General features: G+C 39.5%; 1 pseudogene; it reads right to left on the bottom strand.

Moving 5' to 3' along the window:
• Positions 1-989: 989 nt before the first annotated feature.
• On the bottom strand, positions 990-3,903 carry LOC125778415 (uncharacterized; annotated as a pseudogene).
• Between the last annotated feature and the right edge of the window lie 20,500 nt (positions 3,904-24,403).

Raw genomic sequence — 24,403 nt, 5'->3', positions numbered from 1 at the left:
CATATGAGTACTACGGTTTCCCGAACAAATAAGAGAAAGAGAGAAAAATATAACCTTTACTTGCTTGTCTTGCAATACGCAGCAATTCCGTTATGACTCTCATCATATGAGAAACAAATATATGTGTATACCACAAGTAGGAGAGGAAAGAAAAGAATGAAATGAGAAGTGAAGGTCGTTGATAGTGCGAGTACTGGTATATAAGTAGTAATATGTGCAAATATTTGTTGTTTATTTAATTTAATGATTAAGGAAAAAATAAGCACTTGAGCAAATTATGAGAAGATGAGAGATATGAGTTTATAAGTGTTACAGGTAAGGAAATAATGAAAGGGGAATTGCATGTTCTTTGCCGTGATAGTACTGATATATATGTATATATGAGGTCTGTCGCAAAAGAAACAGGACTGTTAAAAAAAAACAACAAAAAATTAATAGTTTTCAAAAGTTATATTTTTTTATTCAAAGTAGTTTCCTTTTGCTTCGTTACAGCGTTTAGCCCGGTCAATTAGCATTTAAAATGAGTGTTTAAGGTAATTTTTCGGAATGCTCTTAAGAATATCGGTCGTCGCCTTTTGGATAGCTGAAATGTCCTGAAACCAGTGTCCTTTCATGGGCAAATGAAGTTTCCCAAATAGATAAAAATCACAGGGTGCCAGATTAGGTGAGTAGGGTGGGTGATTAATGGTAAATATGGAGTTTTTGTCAAAAAGTCAGTGCCTAGCGTCGACCGATGACACGGCGCATTATCGTGCAACAGACGCCAGGGCCCTGCCTCACGGTATTGTGGTCGAGCACGACGAATGAGTGACAAAAGACGCTTCATAACACCAAGGTAAAACACAGCATTAATCGTTTGGCCAGGTGGGATGATCTCTCGGTGTACAGTACCCTCGGAATCGTAAAAACAAATCAGCATTGTCTTTATTTTTGACTTCTGAAGACGACTTTTTTTCGGTGATGGCTCTCGTCCTCACGACCTTCTCACGACCACTCATGCACATTACTACGGGATAGCCACTGATCACCATAAAACTTTTTCATCATTTGAAATGTTTCAGTAAACGTTTCCCCAAGTTTAAAACAAAATTTAATATTTGCTCTTTGTTCAAAATGCATTTTACGATCGATGACCAAAAGCTGCTGTCACATTTTGATCGATAACATCGATTGTAGTCCAATTGTCTTAAAATTTTTACGAAATGTCAACAAAAGATCAAACTTTTTATTTCATATACCCACCAATATGTGGCGCCATCAGAAACAGTTATATTTAAAAAGTTCTGCTTCTTTTGCGACAGACCTTGTATATCTTTATTCTATATTTTTGGTGAAATTACTTTAGACATTCTTTACTGTAGTCATGTCTAAAGATTTTATTTAAATTTCATATATTCTATATTAATATATACATATTTACATGTTCCCAGCACCCATAAAGTAGTTGTACCCATTATTAAAAATTAGCTAAAACTCGTGCAACACACCCAAATCATCAAAGCGCTTCAGGGCATACTTCAGCTGTGGTTGTAAACGTTCTTGTGTAAATACTTTTTGGTACTTTGCACGAACGTTCTCTTCATTTACCATAGTTTCAATACTGTTATCACCGGATAGCTCCTTTGGCATAATAAGTATGGGCAGAAAACCGAACATAGCGAAAAGACCATAAAATTCACAAGCACGCAATTCGTACTTTAGATCTTCCAAAGTTGGTATATTCTCGTAATGAAGATACTCTAACGTCTCCTTGAATGTCTTATAATAGACATTTATGAGATCTTCGCGTCTTTCCTTCAGCAAATCCAGTTGAACACTGGTGTTGAGAAAGAAGTTTAGATCGCAGCCAGGGCTGCCACAGAAATTAACTTGGAAATCGACCTGAAAGTTCATAAAACAAGAATGAGTTATTGAAATGAAATGAAACAGTTTTGGATTTCAGTGGAACTTACAAAAATAGCGCTTGTTGGTTTCTTGGGTTGTTTGGAATCATCATAGGCGTACATGATATTTGATACCGTGAGATCACCATGATTCATCACAACGAAACGATCGCCTTCACGATGATCTGCTAAGTGTTCGCATATGGTATTGAAATTGTCATTGAAATGGTGCAATTTTTGTGCGATCTTTTCAAAACCGGACCACTCGGCTTTATTGTTGGCCAAGTACTTCAGGGAAATGCCAAAAATTTGCTTAAAGGAATCAGACTTCATTATAGATTTCTCGCACAGCATACCGTCGACCAAGCGTTTGGAGATGTCGGGATCCTATAGATGATACATATATATGTATATAACGGGTGATTTTTTTGAGGTTAGGATTTTCATGCATTAGTATTTGACAGATCACGTGGGATTTCAGACATGGTGTCAAAGAGAAAGATGCTCAGTATGCTTTGACATTTCATCATGAATAGACTTACTAACGAGCAACGCTTGCAAATCATTGAATTTTATTACCAAAATCAGTGTTCGGTTCGAAATGTGTTTCGCGCGCGTGTTTTGTTCAGCGATGAGGCTCATTTCTGGTTGAATGGCTACGTAAATAAGCAAAATTGCCGCATTTGGGGTGAAGAGCAACCAGAAGCCGTTCAAGAACTGCCCATGCATCCCGAAAAATGCACTGTTTGGTGTGGTTTGTACGCTGGTGGAATCATTGGACCGTATTTTTTCAAAGATGCTGTTGGACGCAACGTTACGGTGCGATCGCTATCGTTCGATGCTAACAAACTTTTTGTTGCCAAAAATGGAAGAACTGAACTTGGTTGACATGTGGTTTCAACAGGATGGCGCTACATGCCACACAGCTCGCGATTCTATGGCCATTTTGAGAATTCGTATTCCGGCCGAAATGCTCGAAAAAGTTGCCCAAAATTGGACTTTCCGAATGGACCACTAAGACGCAGCCGCGGTCAACATTTAAATGAAATTATCTTCAAAAATATTTTGCAAATTTTATGCGTTTTTTTTTAAAAAAGTTATCAAGCTCTTAAAAAATCACCCTATATTATACCAAATGAGACATGAACACCTCAGCTTAAATTCATACTATCCCTGAAAACCTTACTTTTTTGGAACATTTAAATTGTTTTTGTTGCACAAAGGACATCTTTACTACATTTCTAGCAGCTCCTTTCTGAATAACTCCCATTATAAAGCAAGTATGATAATGGTATAAAAAAAAAGCTTATTTAGGTCTCTTCAATATACTTACTCGCTGGGCTAAAATCATTGAATTGGCATGCAGCAATTCGCAGTGTGTCCAATCGAGCTGGTTCTGTCGTGGCGCAACCCTAAAACCTTCAGTCTTCAAGTCAGAAAAAACAAGAGTGTTAATGGGGGATTTGGTTGCATAATAGCAGCTGGGCAGAATAGAAGAAATCATAATTGAGAAAAAATACTAAAAAATAGCAAATCATTTTAAAACATTCAATTGTTTTACAAAAATAAAAAATTATGAGAAATGTTCCACAATTTTATGGGGTATACTAACATGGCACTGAATTTCGGACACGGCACAAGTACTTGCAGCCGTGGCAATACATCCAAATAGGTAATTTTTTCCTTAAGAAAAACACCTACATCTTCAAGGAAACGGTGTCTTTCAAAACGGTACAGATTTGACGATTAACGACCGTTGCTCTTGTACTGGCGGCTTATCAGCGTCAACTAGACGCTCATAGGCGACTGCGACGCGATAGATGCGTGAGCAGTAATTATCACCGGGTTTGGTGGCCCATTCGAAAGTTATTTCTCTAACCGTCACCTGGATTGTACGCAAACCTTCCTCGAGCGCGGCCACGAAGAAGTTCTCGTTCAAATAATCGGGCACAACTATATTCTTCGGATTTTTGATAACTATTTTTATAGTTTCTTTATCATTAAAGAAAATACTTCTCATTTCTCATAGATTGATCGTGAGTGCTAATTAACGGGCTCGACTCGATCACTTCAGTTCTGTGTAGATTGGCTGTAGCTGCTATTGTAATCACTAATATTTTAATTTTTGCCGTTATAGTGACACCTTGGACTAACCGAGTGAACCCGACATGGGCTCATATTCTAACGGCTTCAGACCCTTAGGTTCAGTAAATTACTTAATTCCCTTTTCTAACATTAACTGACAAGGGTCTAGGAAGACCGGACTTTATTGGCCTTTTAATTACTCAAACAGATAAGATAGTTGTTTTTAATAGTAGTATTATCAGAATAACGTCTCCATTATTTGCCCCAGAAAGCAACTGCAATATTAAATATTTGTTGACCCACTATCAGCAGCTATAAAGCACTTCACAGGTCTTGGTGAGAAATCTATTGCAAACACTTCAACTTCACTTCTGCGAAGGGATTAAAACTGGGGCAAAAGTGTACAAGGAGGATGGCTTAGAGGGCGTGGTAAAGCAGTTAAGCAATACTCTCTTAAATGGAGAGCATTGAAGACTTCAGCAAGGATCTGTTCCAGCTGACAAGGTAACAACTAAAAACTAGTGGCTTAAACACAATATTCCTGATTTTAAAGCTGTAGATGATGGATTGTTCAATATTCCGCAGAAAGTTGGAGAGTCTCTAAGAATCTTTGTCTCTTAGGTTCAACAAAAACTGTGCGTGTTGCATAGTTTGATTTTTATAATTTTTATAACAGAACTTATTGCAGGGCTTGATAGTTTGCGAGGTCCAGCGGTGTTCTCCCAGGATGTATTCAAAGTTTTTGAAAGTCTTCCGAATATATTTTACCAAGAGCCACAAATAATGTTGCTTTAGTTGTCAATACTGCCTTGCTTGAAGATGTTAATCCAACACCACATTTTTCAGTATCCATTCAAACGTATATAATGTATTACATTGGCTGGTTTCTATACAATCAACTTTATAAAGACGTCACTGTCGAGGAGAGTATATAATTGAAACCAATAGTTGATGTTTTTTAAATATATTCAAATGATTTAAGTTATTAATATAATTAATAGGTAAATATTGTCATTTGATAAAAATAAAATTTAGTTTTGTTGATTTGAAAAAAAAAATCAAGTTTTCAGAAGTTTGGAATACTGTCGAAAAAGGTGAGGGATATTTGTTGAATTTTTTTACAATTTTTATCGATTTAGTGATAAAGACAAATAATTTAAGCTGAGGAGGGCTGTGTGTAATAAAATTACGGAGCATTTGTCAGCCAAATTCCAAATCAGTACACAAGCGTAGGCGAAAATTCATCTCAAATGTGGTTATCAACCACACTTCATATACCAGTGAGTACGGAGAAGCTGCAACAGTTTTAGAGTGAATTCTTCATTACTCGTTGAACTTACTTGAGCACGAATAAAACAACTACTTATGAGAGAATTCCATTAATCTTATATTTTATCAGTTACTAATACGAACTGTGTTCAAATATGGGCTCCATATATAAATTATGAAAAATCCCTTTAATACCACAAAACATTCATAATGATAAACAAATTTCGTTCAGCGCTAATTTATCTTAACAACATGGCCATGTGTAATATATTTTCGTGTCTGTCTCGACGACGACTGAACAATAGAGCGTAAGTATACACCTTGTCCAGAAATTATCGGGAATTCTTCATTTAAATCTGCCGCTTATATGGAAGACAGGTAATTTTTCTTTCCTTGGTTGGTACAACTGTCCTTAATTATGATGCCAAAAATTAGCGCAATCTGGCAACCAGTAGGTTTACCTGTCTTCCATATAAGCGGGAGATGAGAGGGAGAAATGAAGAATTTCCGATACTTTCTTGACAGGGTGTAAGTGTGAAGTCAGCTTGCACAGTTGTGCTATGAAATTCCGATTACTAGTATATGTTGACTTAAGCTTTTTAGCACGTGATAAGGGAAAGTCTTATCCATCCCTATTCAAGTCCAAGTCCAAAGTTGGCAAAATTCAACATATATTTTTAGCAAAATCTAACACTGCAGAACCGAGTTGAATTTTGATTTTGAGTTTTCTGGGATCTGAAACTTTCGGTTTCATTTTCCGTACTCAGAGCTTTCCATTATATTTTTCGATAAATACTCATTAACTTCCATTATTGATTAAATTTTCAATTCTACTTTATTGGGGTAGAACCCGCTTACGCGGTTATAACCGAGTTAACAACAGCGCGCCAGTCGTTTCTCCTTTTTGCAATTGGGGATTCCAAGCGTACCCAGATCCTTTTCCAACTGGTCTTTTCAATAGAGTGCGGGTCTTCCTTTTTTTCTGCTTCCCCCGGCAGGTACTGCGTCGAATACTTTCAGAGTAGGAGTGTATTTGTCCATTCGGACGACATTACTTAGCCAGCGTAGCCGCTGTCTTTTAATTCGCTGAGTTATGTCAATATCGTCGTATACCTCCTATAGCTCATTGTTCAATCGAATTCGATATCTTTCGCAAAACCTCTATATATAGCAGGACAGGAATAATGAGTGATTTTTACAGTTTGGTTTTTGTTCGTCGAGAGAGGACTTTACTTCTCAATTGCCTACTTAGCCCGAAGTAGCACTTGTTGACGAGAGATATTCTGCGTTGAATTTCGAGGCTGACGTTGTTGTTGGTGTTAATGTTGGTTCCAAGATAGACCTAGTCGCGAGTGCGATGACTGTTTGTTTGATGACAGGAGATATTTCGACTTGCCCTCGTTCACCGCCAGATCCATTTGCCGTATACCTTACACGCGATGTTGAGGGAGGACTATCCCACGGTAGTTGGCGCATATTGTGGGGTCTTCCTTTTTAAGGATTGGGCAGAGCATAAAATACCACAATATAGCTAAATCGGTTTCGCCAATCTTCCTTGGAAACTTCTCAATAATTAAGTGGCAATTTGAATTCATATACTTTCCCTCACCGCCGCACTTAACTTCGTAAACATTTGCCACAAAAAGTCATTTACACGTACTTAGCCCCGCCGCAAAGTCAAAGAGTCGTAAACTCTTTTGGGACATATTCATATGTAGTATGTTTCTTAGCCTTGAATTTAGCTGTTATTGTGTGGTGTTGTTGTTTTTATAATTTTATACGCATTGTACAAATTTCGTTGCCTATGCATGCTATTACTCAGTCTTCAGCAGAAATTACTGTACTAATTTTGCGCGCGAATTCAAGGCACAAGCATATATATGAGAGTATATACATACACAGAGGATATATACATATTTACAAACGTGCAAAGATATATGTTCACATATGTGTGTGTTGGGCTAAAACGCTTAACCCGCATTTGACGTGTCCCCACCGTCGACCGGCGCCTCGTTTTAACTAAACGCAAATTGAATATTTATTGTTGTTGTTTTAGCAACATGTTTTACAATAATTTCGGCATGTTTGTTTTTGGGATTTTTCATTTAATATTTAAAATCTTGTTATTTGTCTTTTGCTGCCTTTGTTCACTTCAGCGCTCTCCGCTCCACTCACGCTCTCATTTCGTGCTCCTTCTATCGAGGCAAATGAGAATTTTGGGGTTATATTTGTATTTATTTGGTTTTGTGTGTGTGTTAAGGAGGGTGTGTGCGTTTGATTTCCTATAACTTCTTCTGTGTTCGTTGTTTCTACTGGCGCTTGGCAGCCAGTATTCAGTGTCAAAGTTATCGCTGCTGTTTATTTAGGTTTCGGGAAAGCTCTGCGCTGTGCCACTGCTCTTCCGTCTTACCTCACTTTTCAGCTTTTCCACTGCCCCGCCTACAAAGCCTTTACTCGGCTCAACATTGTTTACAAACAATTTGTGGAATTTTATTTATTGTGTACTTTAGTATTTGTGTTTCGCTTGTTTTACATACGAAAAGTGATTTCACTTCATTAGAACTAATGAAGGTCTTACGCCAATCCTTCCGTCTTTAAAACAAATTTTCCTTCGTGTTTGCTTCGACACTCTGTGGGGATATAATTTGTGGAATTTGAAATGAAATAGCAATAAAAATGAAATATAAAAGTTTGAAAGTGATTTTCGATTCTTTTTCACTATTTTTTCTGTTGAGTATTCTTTTATAATATATTCAGAGTTTAATTTGTTTAAATAAAAATTGATTTCAAGCTTACATAGTCTTTTCCGAGACTAAACTTTGAAGCGCAAATTAATGTCTTTCAGATTATATTAAATTTAAGATACATTCCCGGAAAACGCCCAGAAGGTTATGGTATCAGTTTTTTGGGATGCGGGAGGAATTTTGTTTGTGAATTACTTGCGAACTGTTAAAACAGTTAACTCTGAATTATATTGCCAGCTTTTGGATCAGGTGAAGGAAAAAATTTGTGAAAAAATACCCGGTGTGCAGAAGAAAAAATTCGTTTTCAACAAGACAATGCACCGTTTCATAAGAGCATTTTGGCAATGGCTATAATTAAAGAATTAAAGTTTGAATTGTTGGAGCATCCACCGTGTTCACCAGATTTGACACCCCCAGCGACTTTTATTTGTTTCCAGAACTCAAAAACTTTATGCATGGCAAGCGTTTTTCATAAAATGAAGAGGACATGACGGCTGTTGAAACATATTTTGCAGACCTTCCGCTTTCTCACTTCACAGATTGGAGGATTGTTGGAGCAATTATATAAATGTTCAGGGATATTATACTGAATAATAAAGTGAATTTTGAATCATAAAATTGTGCTTTTCTTATCAAACGGCAAAACTTATTGAACAACCTGCTATCCAGTGTTTCTAAGTCATCAGGTAACCATTAACTTGGACGTGCTTCGTTTGCAAACAATTTTTGGTGGATTCGCTTAATTTCAAAACACCCACACAGTCGACTGATGTCTACTTTCGGACTCATTCACGATGCCGTAGGCGTGTTTCGAAGAACCGTTGTCGTATTTTTTTTTTTAATATTTCTGTCGACCAATCAATGGAAAGGTATTTTTTGAGCAACGAACAAATTGTGTGGGAACCAACGTTTTTTTACAGCGAAATGCTCATTCAATATTCCATTTAATGTCTACCGTTGTCCCAATCGCAGGCTAGATCATATGATGACCTTGCAATATGAGTTTGAACAGAGCATCAATAAAAGTGATTTTAGAGGATCTTCCCGAAACTTGTTTTGGAGTGTTCTAAGATCACCGCATAAATCGCCATAAGAACGATGAACCCAATTCTTTGATCGATGGTATCTGGCGGACATAAACCATGTCGAAATTTATAAAAAATATTCTTCCGAAGATATGCGCTATTGCGTTAAATTTTTGAGCCCAAATGAATATTTTAGGTTACTGTATACAATACGAATATCCAATCGTTCTGAGTATATCTAAAATCAAAAATGTCAAACTTTATCGAAAAGTTGTGAGTTGCCAGATTGTAGTAATATTGTAGACAAGTCTCAAAATTAAGAACCAGCCAACGTACATTTTACAGGATCTCCGTTATTTTCTTCTACGAATTCCAAACATACGTTTGCCTTTCAGCATGTGGATACTTCAAAATTTATTATTATTATTTTGCAAAAATATTCAAAGACATATTAATTTTTTAAGTATTCTGTACAATAATATTTAATAAAAATGCAAATTTTTACTTGTTTCCTTTGTTTGAAAATGTGATCCTTTACTGGTTTTTTGTCTGATTTTAATATTTACGCGAATTATTTAGTCCATTTGACACCACTTGAGAGCGCAGAGTCATTCGAGCGCAAAACTGCGCTTCGCACAGATTCACTTTACTGCAATTCCCAGACGCCATCAACATTTTTATGCCAATCATTTTTCCCTTTATGGCGCGAGATCAGCGCTGTCAAACCGCAAAACGCAGATGCTCATTAAAATTTTCGCCCTTCGCACACATTGTGGTAAGTTCAGAATTCAGCACAGCGAATGACTACACGCACGCACCATACACACACACCTGCAAGGATAACCATGCGTGGCTGTGTGACCGTGTAAGCGCATGAATACAAAAGCGATATTGTAATTATTGTGTGAGCATCATGTTTCATAATTACACATTACTGCAACTGTGCCACACGCAATCAAGGGGACGCAGAGTGCCATCCACTGATCAAATACATACGCGTACACTTCTGTGCGTGCATGTGTGTGGGTGTATAATGACAGAGGAAATTGCTGTGCGGCAACTATGCACTCTGCTCGCTGAGGACGCGGCACTTTTGACGCATAAAAATGCCATCCAATTGCGCGACATTGAGTTTTCATATTTCAAAGTGTCAGACTATCACGCATACCTACACACACATACGTGCTGCTGCATATGCGCTTGACTGTAAAGGGAATTCGAGCGAGCAGACATAACCAGATATCGCAGTTATGCGCGTCCTTGCATTTCACGCAACCACACACACAGACACGTTGACTTTCGCGCTTCTCCATTTACATGGAAATAACTGTGCACACACATTCGCACACACATATGTAGTGGTATGCGTGCGTGCGCTAACACATTCACCGCTTTATGTGGGGTATTACGCATAAAGTGCCGATTTGGAAAACAATCAAATGCATTATCAGCGCCGTCAAAGTGCAATCTCTCGAATTCTCGCTTATTCCTCGGCTTCGTGACATTTTGCGCATTCAGAAGTGCCACCTCACAGCGGGCAGTGGAAAACATTTTACTAAGGAAATATACATACATACATACTATATATACGAGTATGATTTCCTATCAGCTCGTTTCTGTTTAGAATGCTCGAAATTTCTGATACTAAAATAAAATGGAAAAAGCAAATGGCTTATTTATTTATTAAAAGTAACGCAAGGATGGTTATATGTATGTATGTATATATATTAGGTTGTCAAATATTTCCCTTTCGCGTTTTTCTTTTGAACTCCGCGGTTATGTATAAAGCGCTACAGAGCTCGTATCTGGCAATACTATACATCTTCGAAACGTCTTGACATAACCTAAAACTATGCATGATTAGTTTGGTTACTGACTGGCGATGAAAAACGGATCACATACGACAATATCGAGTGAAAACGGTCGTGGAGGAAGGCTGGTGAATCGTTTGAAACAATGGCCAAGCCGGAGTTGACGGCCAGGAAGGTTTTGCTGTGTATTTGGTGGGATTGGAAGGGAATCATTCAGCCAGACGCTTAATTCTACCATCTACTGCGAACAACTGGACCGCTTGAAGCAGGCGATCGACCAGAAGACTCCAGAATTGCCCAACAGGAAGGCTGAAGTTTTCCACCAAGACAACGCCAGACCACACACTTCGTTGATGACTCGTCACAAGCTACGGAACCTCGGATGGGAGGTTTTATCGCATCCACCATATAGTTCGGACATAGCGCCAAGTGATTATCACCTGTTTTTGTCCATAGCGAACGCCCTTTTTGGTGAAAAGTTGAACTCAAAAAAGGCTTGTGAGAGGCTGCCCGAGTTTTTCGCAAATAGGGAGAGGGGCTTCTATGAGGGGGGTATTCTGAAGTTGCCGTTTAGATGGAAGCAGATTATCGAACGAAATGGCGCATATTTGAACTAAATCCGATCACTGTAACACTTCTTATAAAGCATTGAATAAAGAGAAAAAAGTGGAAGGGAACATTTTGACAATTTGGATGATTCCTTTCCAATGTCACCAAATACTCAGCATAACCTTTCGAGGCATGAAGCCTGGCTTTACGAGCTTCACCACGTTTGGACCATGATACTCTTTGCACATTATTGTCGTATTTGATTAACGTTTCGACTCCTGTTGCCACTCGCTTCAGAAATGGTTTGATTTCATTTCGTTGCAGCAAAGAATCGCAGATGTCAATTCGGTCCATTAAATTTTTTCGCAGCCAAATATCGAGCTTCTTTTTGTAGCCAGCCTTTTTTCTTTCAGGTGACTCAGAGTACAGCAGCCACGGTCTCACCCATCTAGCTCCCGTTCGAGATTACTAATCTTGGAAGGTCCTGCCTATTTGATCTTTCCTTTACCCTTTCAGCATTATGAGGGCCTATACATATGAACTTAATAATGATAACGTTCTTCTGAGACCTGTCAAGGATATAATGGTACTTAGTAAGTCTATAGATCAGCACGCCCATCTGAGCTGGTTTCATCCCGCCAGAAGTCAGGTGACGGAGTACCTCGACCACCAACCCAACCATATTCAAGATTATTTATAATCTGATTCATAAAGAGTCCAACAGGCTGCGAAGGCCGCAGGTATTATCCAGACTGTACCAAGTGGAAGTGATCCTGTAAAAAAATATCGGCATTTTGCTTTTGAGTATTGCTTTTTTTGATTGCAAGTGTATGCCAATATTAATTTGTTTAGTGCTCACTATGTTTATATGAATACAGATTACAAGGTTGAAGAGTACCGATGGTACATTATATACTCTTTTCATCAACCCAGCGCGATGGTTTGCGCTTGATTACCTTAAATGTTTAATTGAGACACAGAGATACCTTTTTAGTTTTCAGAACGATAATTTGGTATGGTGTTTCCGGGTATAAATATTGTTGGTTGGCCGCATATATAAATGCTTTTCTAAAGCAAGAGCACCGCATAATCTAAAGAATCTACAAACGAGTCCACATATATTTTTAATAGGATACACTGGCATCGTACGTTTGTAGGTGCTTCTGCATATCATTAGCTGACTGCATGGCAATGCGCGGCAGTCCGACTTGCAATTGTTTGACCGCCATTACTAGTTGTTTTTGTACCTTGTTTAACCGTAGAAAGTGGCCGTTAAGCATTGTGTACACAAGTAACACACATACATACACCGAATACGACAGCCACATTTGATGTCTTCATACAGACTAACTGCGGCGGCACCGGGCCATAGAAAAGTTGCCACAGCCGCTATTGCTTGGTCACATGCTACGCGTGTTTTGTGTGTGGCAAATTTGTTGTCGTTGTCGCAGCCGCTGTCGTTGTGCTGCTTCCGTTTTCGGTGCAACAAATGTCAAATGACAGCAGAAAAGTGCAGCGACAGGCGGCGGTGTCGCTTGCCACGACTTGTGCCGAGTGCGTATGTGGGATGTTGCACAGTTACGTGTACGGCGACTACATATGCAGCATGGTGAACAATTGCATGGCAGTTGGTTGCCAATGGTTGTCTAATGCCACTTAAGGAATTGTGCTGCCGCGCGCACATATGTACTTGCAACATGCGACAAACACTAATTAAGACATTTCCACGTTCCGCTCGATCGTTGTGCGCTTCCAATTAGTTACTCGCTAGCGCAATTCGTGCTTGCGGCACATACCATAGGCGGTGGGTCGCTTTTTCATGCCATTTGCGATTTGTTTTCGCTGCCACTGCCACGGGGAAATGCTACAGCCAAAAGCAAACTAAATTGCAACAAAAACCGCTGAAATAATAATAAGCTGTGCCGCTTTTGCATTGCGTGGGTTTTGTTGCACAAACAAACAATTGCAACATGCCGTGCACTTGGTCTACACCCATAAAGGCACCAGGTAGAAGGTTATGTGCATACATACGTGTGTGTGTGTGTGCGTGTGCTTTCACATTGCATTAGAGTCGCATTTATTTGGCTGCTTCTTGGCTTCGTCTATTTTCTTCTGCATTTCGCTCGGCTCGGCTTGTTGCCAATTATTGCAGTTGCATAAATGCATTTCTTTTATAGCCAAGTTACATGGCAGTCGGCAATAATTTCGTTTGTTACCGTTAGTTGGGAGCATAAAATTTAGTGCTCCACAAGCCCACTCAACTGCGAGGGCCCAGAGCGTTGCCTGTGTTGCATTAAAGAGAGAAAAACAAACAGAGGTCGGACAGGTGCAATAAAACAATCAACTGCAATTGGCCGCATTTGAGTAGCGGTTACATTCGCAATTGGCTCTGGCTCTGTTCGTTGCCAATCTGCTGTTAAGCTATAAATTTTGACAGTTATACGGCCACAGAACTTGGCTGCGCTTCGTTAGCATTTCATTGCGATTCTTATGCATTTATGGCCAAGCGAAGTTTTTAATGATCTCAAGAACTTGCTTACCGAGCGCGTTGCAGTGATTTCCTCCCAAGAAGGTCATTAAAATATTGTTTTCTGTAAAATTATTAACACATGCACTTGAATATCATAACTGAAAACTTCTACTAGTGAAATAAATAATAATTGATGCATCATATATGCTGCGTTACTGTCGGTCAAATTATACAGAGTGAGTTCCAACCGATTGTTTTTCATCGTCGGTTATTTCAGCATATTCAGAACTCAATCAAAGACTGCTCTAAGCTCATGAATTCGATCATCAAAGGTTAGTATGTAGATTGCAAGTCCATAGAAGGTTTTTTTAATGTGTAAAGTAAGGTTTTCGAATTCTGTAAGCATAGAATGGAGTATCAATGAATCTTCACTTGAAAACTTGTCTCGCATTGGTAAGAGGAGACTTTAATCATCTGGGCGCTCCTTGCTATGAGTCACTAGAAGTGAGTCGATAGTGAGACCACAGGGTCTCTTGAAACTTGCTTTAAATGCAGACATATTAAACGTTCTGGTAACTGAACTCTCTCCCTCTGGTATCGCAAAAGACCAAACTGACCCATGCGCGGCTTACTTGCTTACCAGACTAACCTTACCTGTGAACCTAAAGTTGACAATATGAGCTTTTGACGAAAATGTTTGAAGTAAATCGGTTGAGACTGCTGAAGCTGAATAAGCTAAGACTGGCGAATTTTTGATAATGGAGTGTAGATTAATTTAATTATATATGGGTTGGAAGAGGGTGTTTTTTTTAACTATTCATTTTTTTCAATCACCTCATAAAAAAAATTCTCTGAAAATTAGAGCCTTCAATATTAACATTAAGGACTGGACCAAGGCATATAAAAATTTGCTCAAAAGTAAACGGATCTCTTCGATCTTTCTCGCTTTTTCGCTACACGGAGCTTAACATTCTTATCCACTAAATCTATAGCAGCCATATTCACAAGCTGGACGAAAGAGTACAGACTTGACCTTAATTTGGCAGATAATGACGTTAAAATTCCGATTGTCAAAAACTCAAAGATCCTCAAATCGCTAGTCGGCAGCACATGGGGAAAATACAAATAAACGTTGCTGGCTACACATAAGGCAATCGGTCGGCCGGTCATTATTTACGACGTACCAATATGGTCGCCTGGATGCAGTAACATGCTAGAACACTGCACTCCGAGCTATAACGGGATGCCTTCAGAATTCTTCGATCGAACATCTACACAATGAGGCCTGTATGCTAGAAATTGAGGATCATTGCGAACTCCTTTCCAAGCAGTTTCTGCTGGGAGGTTTTCGTAGAAACCATCCCTGCAATCGCCTACTTCAGGCGGAACCCCTCCTGGGAACATTAAGAAGTCGACGACATAAGATAAAACGCCGACCAGACTTCGGACGCAACTAACTTCAGACATGCACTGACCGCCATCCACAGTGAATCCATAAACACCATTCAGTAAATGGCGTACTTGGAGTAAAGTCACCACACATTGCAGACGAGCTCGAGTTACCGCGAGAATTGAGAGTCACCCTTGCACAGCAGCCCCGACCTACCAATACATATATCCAGTATGCAATCAGTCTTCACAGGACTCTAACCACGTCTTTGCATTCCCAGCTAACCCTACACTTCTGACACCCCTCGCCGTATGGATTAAAATATGTTGCTGGTTATCACAAATAATTACCGTTTTTCCTAACTTTCATGAAATTTAGCTTAACATGAACCACTCCTTCCGCTGCCAGAAAACGATAAAGGATTGTAACAATTTTTTGTCTGCGTAGCAACTCTAGACGCGGTCAACTTCCGCACATACAAACACCTGAAGGGATTGCGTGAATTTGCATTGCGTTTAATATTTTTTAATTACACTCGTGTGCATTTGCCAAGCCATTATTTCACATTAGTGCATTTGCATGCGCATCATTTGCTGCCACATGACCAACAACACCAAACAGTGGCAGGCTGGCTTACCACGTTTGGTGGTAGGATGACGAAGTGCGCGGGTGTAATAATAATGCAACGCTTACACCTCACAATCAAGGTGCAACACTACTGGCGCTGCATGCAACACGCACCCATCTAGTTGTTATTGGGCGACTGAAAGTGCATTTTCTCACAATCAATACAAATGCAACCATTGCCAGGCAAATACAATAATTATTTTATTGCTGCTGCCTTTTGTTTCGCAGTGCTCGGTATTTGTGCTGCGCTTGCCACTAATGCTAGTTGCAGAGTAGTTTAGACTCATGTTGCGCCACGATACCCATGTAAATATGTGCACACACATATACATGAACATATATGTGTGTATGTATTTAGAGGTTGGCCACCGGTGAGAACGCTGCGCTGATTACCAAAGTGCCCGCCGTGCAACCATACCACCGAACAGCACCGTACAGCAGGGCACAGGCTCCTCTCGCCTCGCCGCCTAAGTACCGCCGTACGGCGTGAGCCCTGGTGCGCCCATTCGGCTAACAAATGCATTTGGCCAAGTGTCAATGTTGCATGCTGAGCGATGGCACTGAACAAGCAGTGCGCCATTGTTGTGGATGTTGGTTGGTGTTGCAACGCATTGCATAAATGCCAAATACCCAAATGGTTGCTAATGGTGGGCCAACACATTTTCATGCCAAATTATGGGGCGCTGTGACCACAGGTGGGCGTCTGCTATCGCTTCCGTCCTGCGCCGCTTGCCGCCGTGCCCCACTGCCGTTGCATACAATTGTTGCTGCGCTCATGTTGCATGCAATAAGTGTAAGCTGTTTGTTATTTACTGCATGTGGCGCATTAGACAGCCGAAGCTGGCGGCCAGAGGGCGGTGGCTGGGTCGGACGCGCGGTGGTTGGATAAAGTTGCGTGTCAGCTGTGGTGTTTGGTTTAATTTACCACGCGCTCAAATCCAAAACTTATTAGTGGCGCACATACAAGTGTCTAATGTGTGGGTCGACAAAGCGTTGCAGGAACGCTGGGTGTTGCATTACAAGCGGCAGCACTTGTCAAATTCTATGTAACTTAGCTTGGTTTGCGCTTTTTTCGATTTTGGTTTTGAGTTTGTTTGTGTACAAATAGAATTTATAAATTGCGCGTTCATTATTAAGTGACAGTTGCGAGTAGAGCTTGCTAGTTGCAGTGCTATGGTAGAAACTAATGGATCGCATAATGGTCCTGCTTGCATTGGCATCAGCTTGGTTTACTCCTTAACCCCAAGAATCCATTTTTTTACTAAAATATGTAGATAGACTTTCCGGCACACATACTCATAAATTGTGACTGAAAGCATGAACCCAGTTTGGATTTGTGGGACTGCTTCCTGAATGATCCCTTATAGTTTAGGAAGATAGGAATATAATTGGCCTACTATATAGCTTTGTTCAGCCATTATCAGTACTAATACCGATACTGATACTAATTCCGATTCGAATTCCAATACCACTCTCAATACTAATATCATTACGAATATCAATACTAATAAAGGTGACAATATCAATACCTATACCAATACCGATATTAATACCAATACCAATACTAATATCAATACCAATACCAATACCAATACCAATACCAATACCGATACCAATATCAATACCTATATTAATACCAATACCAATACCAATACCAATACCAATACCAATACCAATACCAATACCAATACCAATACCAATACCAATACCAATACCAATACCAATACCAATACCAATACCAATATCAATACCAATACCAATACCAATACCAATACTAATACCAATACCAATACCAATACCAATACCAATACCAATACCAATACTAATACCAATACCAATACCAATACCAATACCAATACCGGTACCAATACCAATACCAATACCAATACCAATACCAATACCAATACCAATACCAATATCAATACCAATACCAATACCAATACCAATAATAATACCAATACCAATACCAATACCAATATCAATACCTATACCAATACCATTACCAATACTAATACCAATACCAATACCAACAACAATACCAATACCAATACCAATACCAATATCAATACCAATACTAATACCAATACCAATACCAATACCAATACCTATATCAATACCATTACCAATACTAATACCATTACCAATATCAATCCCAATATTAATATCAGTACCAATACCAATACCAATATCAATACCAATACCAATACCAATACCAATACCAATACCAATACCAATACCAATACCAATACCAATACCAATACCAATACCAATACCAATACCAATACCAATACCAATACCAATACCATTACCAATATCAATACTAATACAAGTGCCAATACCAATACAAATACTAAGTCGAAAATATTACTCTAGTTTGCTATTGAACTCAAACTTCCTGCAAAGTAGGACCCTATTCAGTTTGCATTTGAATTAAAATAATGAAAGACATATTCAAAGCACCGAAATAGTAATTAAAAGTAAGAGGGACTTTAGAGTAAATCATTTGGATACTTGTGCGTAACTTATTACTATTTACCTCACATACTTAACTGTAAATTTGCCGAGCTACAGGTCTTTGCCGTCTGCGAAATGCAACAGCCAGACAGTTTGAATTAACGCTTGAATAGACGCCTGACATTATCGATGACGTTGCCAACAACAATTGTTGTTTGCTTGTCGAAATCACATCAACTTTGCATACGTGCAAATATTTGCGAAAGAGCCCACGCCACCAATTTACTTAAGCAAGCACACACCCACACACACACCCATACACATTTATTTACCAACACATATGCATATACAATCGTCAGCAAATAGCGGCAGACACCTTGCCCTTTTCGATGAACGCCGCATGGATTGCTCACTCCAGTTTTTGTTATTGGCTCGGCTGCGAGCGTTAGCCAGCGCTGGACTGGAATTTGTTGGCGGCGATGACCGGGCTTAAATAATTCAATAAATTCAATTGAAGTTTACTCATTTGCAACTGTTGAAATTTTCGAATGTTATTTGCACAAATGCTCAGGCGCTCGGGCGCTTAAACAAACGCGTCTGGGTGGGTTTGTGGGTGTGTGCGTGATGGACGTGATGGACGTGCTCGCTGAACGTTCGTCAATGCTTGTGTGCCTCTGTGTGTGTGTGGCTATGAGGCTGAGGCTGCAGGCAATAACGCGCTGTTTTGCATTAGCTTCGATTTGTATTTACTTAAGTTCAGTTATACTTCTATAGATGTACATATTGACATGTGGCATGTAGACACGCTATGCAAATACAAGCGCTATATATATCCACAATATTAATGTGTTCATTTGAGTACTTTCGGTCAACTACTGAACGCACCGTCTGCCAATAAGTCTGCATATTTCGGTAGTTGTTCCTCCTTACTTGACAAGCTCCGCTTCTCTCAGCACTTGAACTTCGTTTGAAGCGACTGCGTTGGCCTGGCATTAAATTAATTAAATTTCTATGCTTAATTTGTTGTTCAAGTTTAGAAGTTTCATTAAAATGCTGTAAACAAAGTTGCCGTTAATTGTTTGTCTAGTGCCCGGTCAAGGCTGCAGTGAGTTGGTGCCTCATTGGTCACTACAGTGGGCGGTGGAAAGTGTTGCACACACCGAGTAAAGTTAATTGTTCGAATATTGGATGCTTTTGTCTGTCTGTTGTTGTAATTTACAACTTTTTTATATGTCTTCGCAGATTATACGTAATTGTTTGTGTGGCGAAATTTACGCCCGATGCAAGATCTGAGGCAAGTGCCTACATACAATTCATTATCTAATTAGAAGCATTGCGTGGCAAGAGCTAAGCAGCATCCCAGCATAACTCACACAAATTTCTGTTTATTATTGAAAACATTAATTTTAGTCTCTTGTGAAGACGCCTTCTGGCTCATTAAAAATTATGAAAAACATGCGACAGCTGTCTGTCTATGTCGGAGATGTGCAACATGCTCATATTCATGTAAAGAGCTAATTTATTGGCACATTTGGCATTGCGGCCAGACGCGCTAGCCTGCATATTTGTCTCCTACCCCCCGCGTGCGGAGCTGGAAGTGTGTAAAAATTGTTGTGTATTAATTTCTTAATAAATTGCCGCTCGCAAAACGCCCAGCTGTCTGTCTGGTGCAATGTCTACAGTCTTCTATTCTTAATCTGTGCGGTTTTATTCGTCTTTGCTTGCCACATGCGCACCGAAAGCGCATTCTTGGCGGCTGCCTGCTGCAAGCTGCCAGTTTATAGACGTGTTTAACGCGTCTCCCGCAGTGCGGCAAGCAAAGTGTTGCACTTGCGGCACCCACCATTTGGCGCGCTTACTTCGGTATCGCTCAATTAGCGTGCATTTTCATGTTGCATGCCGCATTTTTATGTTGTACAAAATAAGAGCAGAAAATCTTTTGCGGTTTATCCCTTGGCTAGCTGGTGATTTACGTGGCAATCTGTCGCGTTTTACTTATTTCAGGCGTGCAAATGTCGGCAATTATATTTTTGGTTATTTGTCGGTTGGTTAATAAGCTGCGGTGACATGCAACAACATGTCCGCATATCGGAAAATATGATTTTTCATAGACAAGTTTCCGTACTTGTATACATGATCCGCTAGTAGAGGACGATATGCGGTTTGGAGTGGAATGGGGTTGACGTTCATCCACCAGAGTAAATGTCAGTACTCGGCGACAGAGTCTCTCTCTCTCAGCACGAATCCCACACCGAATTTGCGGTGCTTTATATGGCCACTGATCTCAGTCCTTGTTCCGACCATCGCATTTCTTGGACAGTGATCGTCATCAAAAGAGAGATCTCTCATCCGAGCCTGTACTCATCCATTCATTGGGGTTTTTTTACGTGGCGGGTCTCAAACCCTGCGCACATCCCTGAGGAGGGTAAGTTTTGCCTTCTAACCTTAGCTTTCCTTCAAACGGATGCTTTCTGGATACCCAGAGGGTACTTGGCCTAAGACCGGAAGTTGTGAGTTGCTTGAGCCGTATGTAAAAGAATCGTTTCTGACTACTCCTAAGTGAATGATGCTCTGAGAAATTTTCTTCAACTTCGTGAACTTCTACACATGGTTCCATCATCCAGCAATGGAAAATTGCACTTCTGAAATCAACTTATTATTTATAGAACGGTCGGTCCATATATTAGTAGTTTTCGAGTCGTCACTTCCTTACTAACTATCTTTTAAATTCAAGGCACTTGACAAAACATATTAAAAGGTAAAGAACAGCAAATTCACATCATTGAATTGTATGCGAGAGAGTATGTGGATACTTCATTAAAGTGGTATAACCGCTTGGTATCCTCTTTCCATCTTTACGTGCCTATTTTTAATTTTCATCACTTGTTTGTTAGATTTGTCACTCTACAAGGTTTAGCGAATTACATGAGTATTCGTTTTTAATCCTCTTAAACTCTTCGGTTTCATCTCTATTAAGTAGATTATGTGAGCTTTGGGTTGTATACCAGTTGGTTTATCGATCGCTATTTTCCAAGCTTTAGCGAATCCCAGACATCCTTTAAAATTAAAAAAAGGTCTAAAAATCCTATTAACAGCAGAAACTATAGATCTTTTCGCCGCAGTTCAACACTGTTCTCTTATTAAAATGTCTTACTCTAATGGGAAGCATCCTGGAAGCTTTCAATGACTTTTGGCTGTAAGATCATCGATTGAGAGTTATTGCAATGATTTTTCAGCAAGTTTCACGCCTTCCTAGAACTATAAACATGTATTCCTATTTAAGATCTTCTGGGCACTATCCGAAAATCCCTTTATGCATAAACGATAGTTGTGCGTCACAGTAGCTTTACATTCACTAAAAATTTCGTGAAGTTTATAAGGTTAGGACCTCAAAATCAAAGAAAATGTTGTATCTCTGGACTTATTCATCATAACAACTAATTTTTTGTAGGTGACTTGTAGTTGTTTGATTACAGCCCGATGGTTACACTGTATGAGTTGTGCGTTTATTGTATTTTTAAGACCTAATCGAGAAGATGTCAATGAAACTTGTTTATCTAATTTTGTAAGATCACTTAAAGTTGAGTCTTCCGCAGTAGGTTTTCAGAATATTCCTACACAAACTCCTATTCCACCAACAATAATCCTCCATAAACGGTACCTCAGTTTAGTATTCCTTTTTATCTACTTAAACTTCAATTGAGTAAACGATGATAATTGTCAGAAGCACAAGTATTTTTAGATTTAATTCAACATTTCAATTCCAATTTACAACAAAGAAACAACAACAACAACGGGAGTTGCAGTCATCTGGCAGCGCATGTCGCATTAACAAATTGCCGCATTCTCAATAAATTATAAAATGAAAGCTAGCAACATTTGCTATGCCACAATTGTTGCAAGTACAGTGAGTGCGGTGGCATGCAACATTGGCTGTCGCTGTTTTCTTAGCACTGCTACGTACAATTCGACGCCTTGGCACTGCGACAGAACAACACTTTGGCGATATTTATGCGCTTTGCATGCCAGCATTTCGACCACATTCTGCTCTGCGCTCGCTGCCACTTCGACACGCGCACATACACCATACGTGCGAGCACTTTGCCATTTGGTGTGCTTTAATGAATGAAAGTGACAAGTTGGCCCTCGCTTGCAGTCGGTGGCAAGTAATTTTTAGCATGTAACATAGACTTACTTGATGCCTAATTAAAATTGTAAGCTGCAATGTTGCTCCGTTGCCAAAGCGTAATAAACACACGGCTGCATGTATGCATGTGTGCGTGTGTTTGTGTAAGTGAAATGTGCCGCAACCAGAGCAATAATAACAACAAAGTCAACTACACATAAATTACCGTCAAGTGTCATTTGTAATGACACAAAAATATTGCCGCATTTATATGGATATTCCTTCAGCTGCCAACTCGATGAAGTTGTTACATTTTTACTCGGCATTAATTGTCACTTGCAGCACTGCACTCGGGGCGTTTTCATATCTACATATCTACTAGGAATATGTAGTCTATAAATATATAAGCCAATATTTTCACTAGTTTCATAAGATAAATTAAGACTCCAGCGAATTCTATTTATTCGGATTTAACATTAAATTAAACTTTTCCGAAGTGGTTGCTTCAAGTTGATGTATTTATAGAGCAGGAAAAAGAAGCCAACTAGTGAGATTAAAAAATTGTTTTATCTCACCGTGAAACTCGTTTAATAAGTGGGTTTAAGAACCTTAAACTTGGTTTAAAGTTTCAAGAATCAAGGTCTGAGAAATTCCTTCAGGTAAATGTAAGTGTTGGGGGTAGTGTTGACCCGATTTTTATCTATTTTGCCAGTAACTCATGCACAACATGTCACATAGTACTAAAAAAATGTTCCCTGGGTTTCATTAAGGCACCTGACATACAACCACCAATCATATGGATTACAGTCATCCGGAAGATCGAAAATCATAAAGCTCTTGCCAGGTCATTGTACGGAGCTATATACAATAGACAATAAAACAATAGAATTTTTTTTTAATAATGAGCAGATCATTTGCAAAAAATTCAACAAAGTAAGATTTGAAAAAAAAAAAAAATAGTTTAAAGATGAACTGATAGATGATTGCCATTGCCATTAGTTTCAATAACAGGTAGGAAGAGACCAAGCATGAAATCGGCCACATTGTCATAAAAAGTAGGACAAGTTTTTCGTGTTTTAGATCGGTGTAAAGATTCTGCAGTTATATTTCATTCTTGCTTTCTGAGAGCATTGGCCAACTATTCGTATGTAAAGAGTGTGTGATCTCTCAGAGAGCTCCAAAAAACATGTACGATGAAGAAAACTAGTGGACTAAAGAGAGACAGAAGTTTTGAAATCAGTGAAAATTCGAATAAAAATGAAAATGCATTCCATTCAATTATAAGAACAGCTTTCCTTGCTAATAACTAATAAAGTTTCTCATATTTCTATGATGTTGTTTCGCCGCCTCGCCCAATTTCATTGCCACGTCTGTGTCGGGAGAGCGATCGCTTCTTCGAAGTTTTAATTCGAACACAACCAAATATTGATTGGTAAAAATTCGGCGTGCAGGTAACTGCTATTCGGATTGGCGGCATGGCAACGATCGAGTGAGATTCGATTCGTCTCAGCGACTTTGCCCGGTCCCAGCGGTATTCAATTGTCTCGCCGGCCACCCCATCCGAAAGAAAGAAGTGGACGAGCCGCTCGACGTCAAGCAGATGCACGTCGTATCATCAAGGATAGCCACACAACACCTTGGCGCTGTCACCGACCGCCTTAACAAAGGTACGCACTGCAACCAGGTTCATAACAGTGCGTGCCATGGTTAACCCAGTCAGTCCATCCACTGTTATCCTTGCTTCCACGATTGCGAGTGTGCGGTCTTATGTTTCGGGAAAACTATGGTGGTCAATCAGAAATCTTCGTAAGTGCCCTAATCCAACGTTATCCATTACCACCGAACGTTGTAAGGTCTCTGGAAGACCACACACTTCAACACTACCAGAACCTAAGGCTAGCAAAAAACCATTTCTACAAGTCAGCGCTAGTCGAGGTAATTTAGGGAGCCGACGTCCTGGCTCATACTTG

This window comes from Bactrocera dorsalis, chromosome 4, assembly GCF_023373825.1.
Source record: "Bactrocera dorsalis isolate Fly_Bdor chromosome 4, ASM2337382v1, whole genome shotgun sequence".
Taxonomy (NCBI): domain Eukaryota; kingdom Metazoa; phylum Arthropoda; class Insecta; order Diptera; family Tephritidae; genus Bactrocera; species Bactrocera dorsalis.
This window is presented reverse-complemented; position numbering and strand designations above follow the sequence as displayed.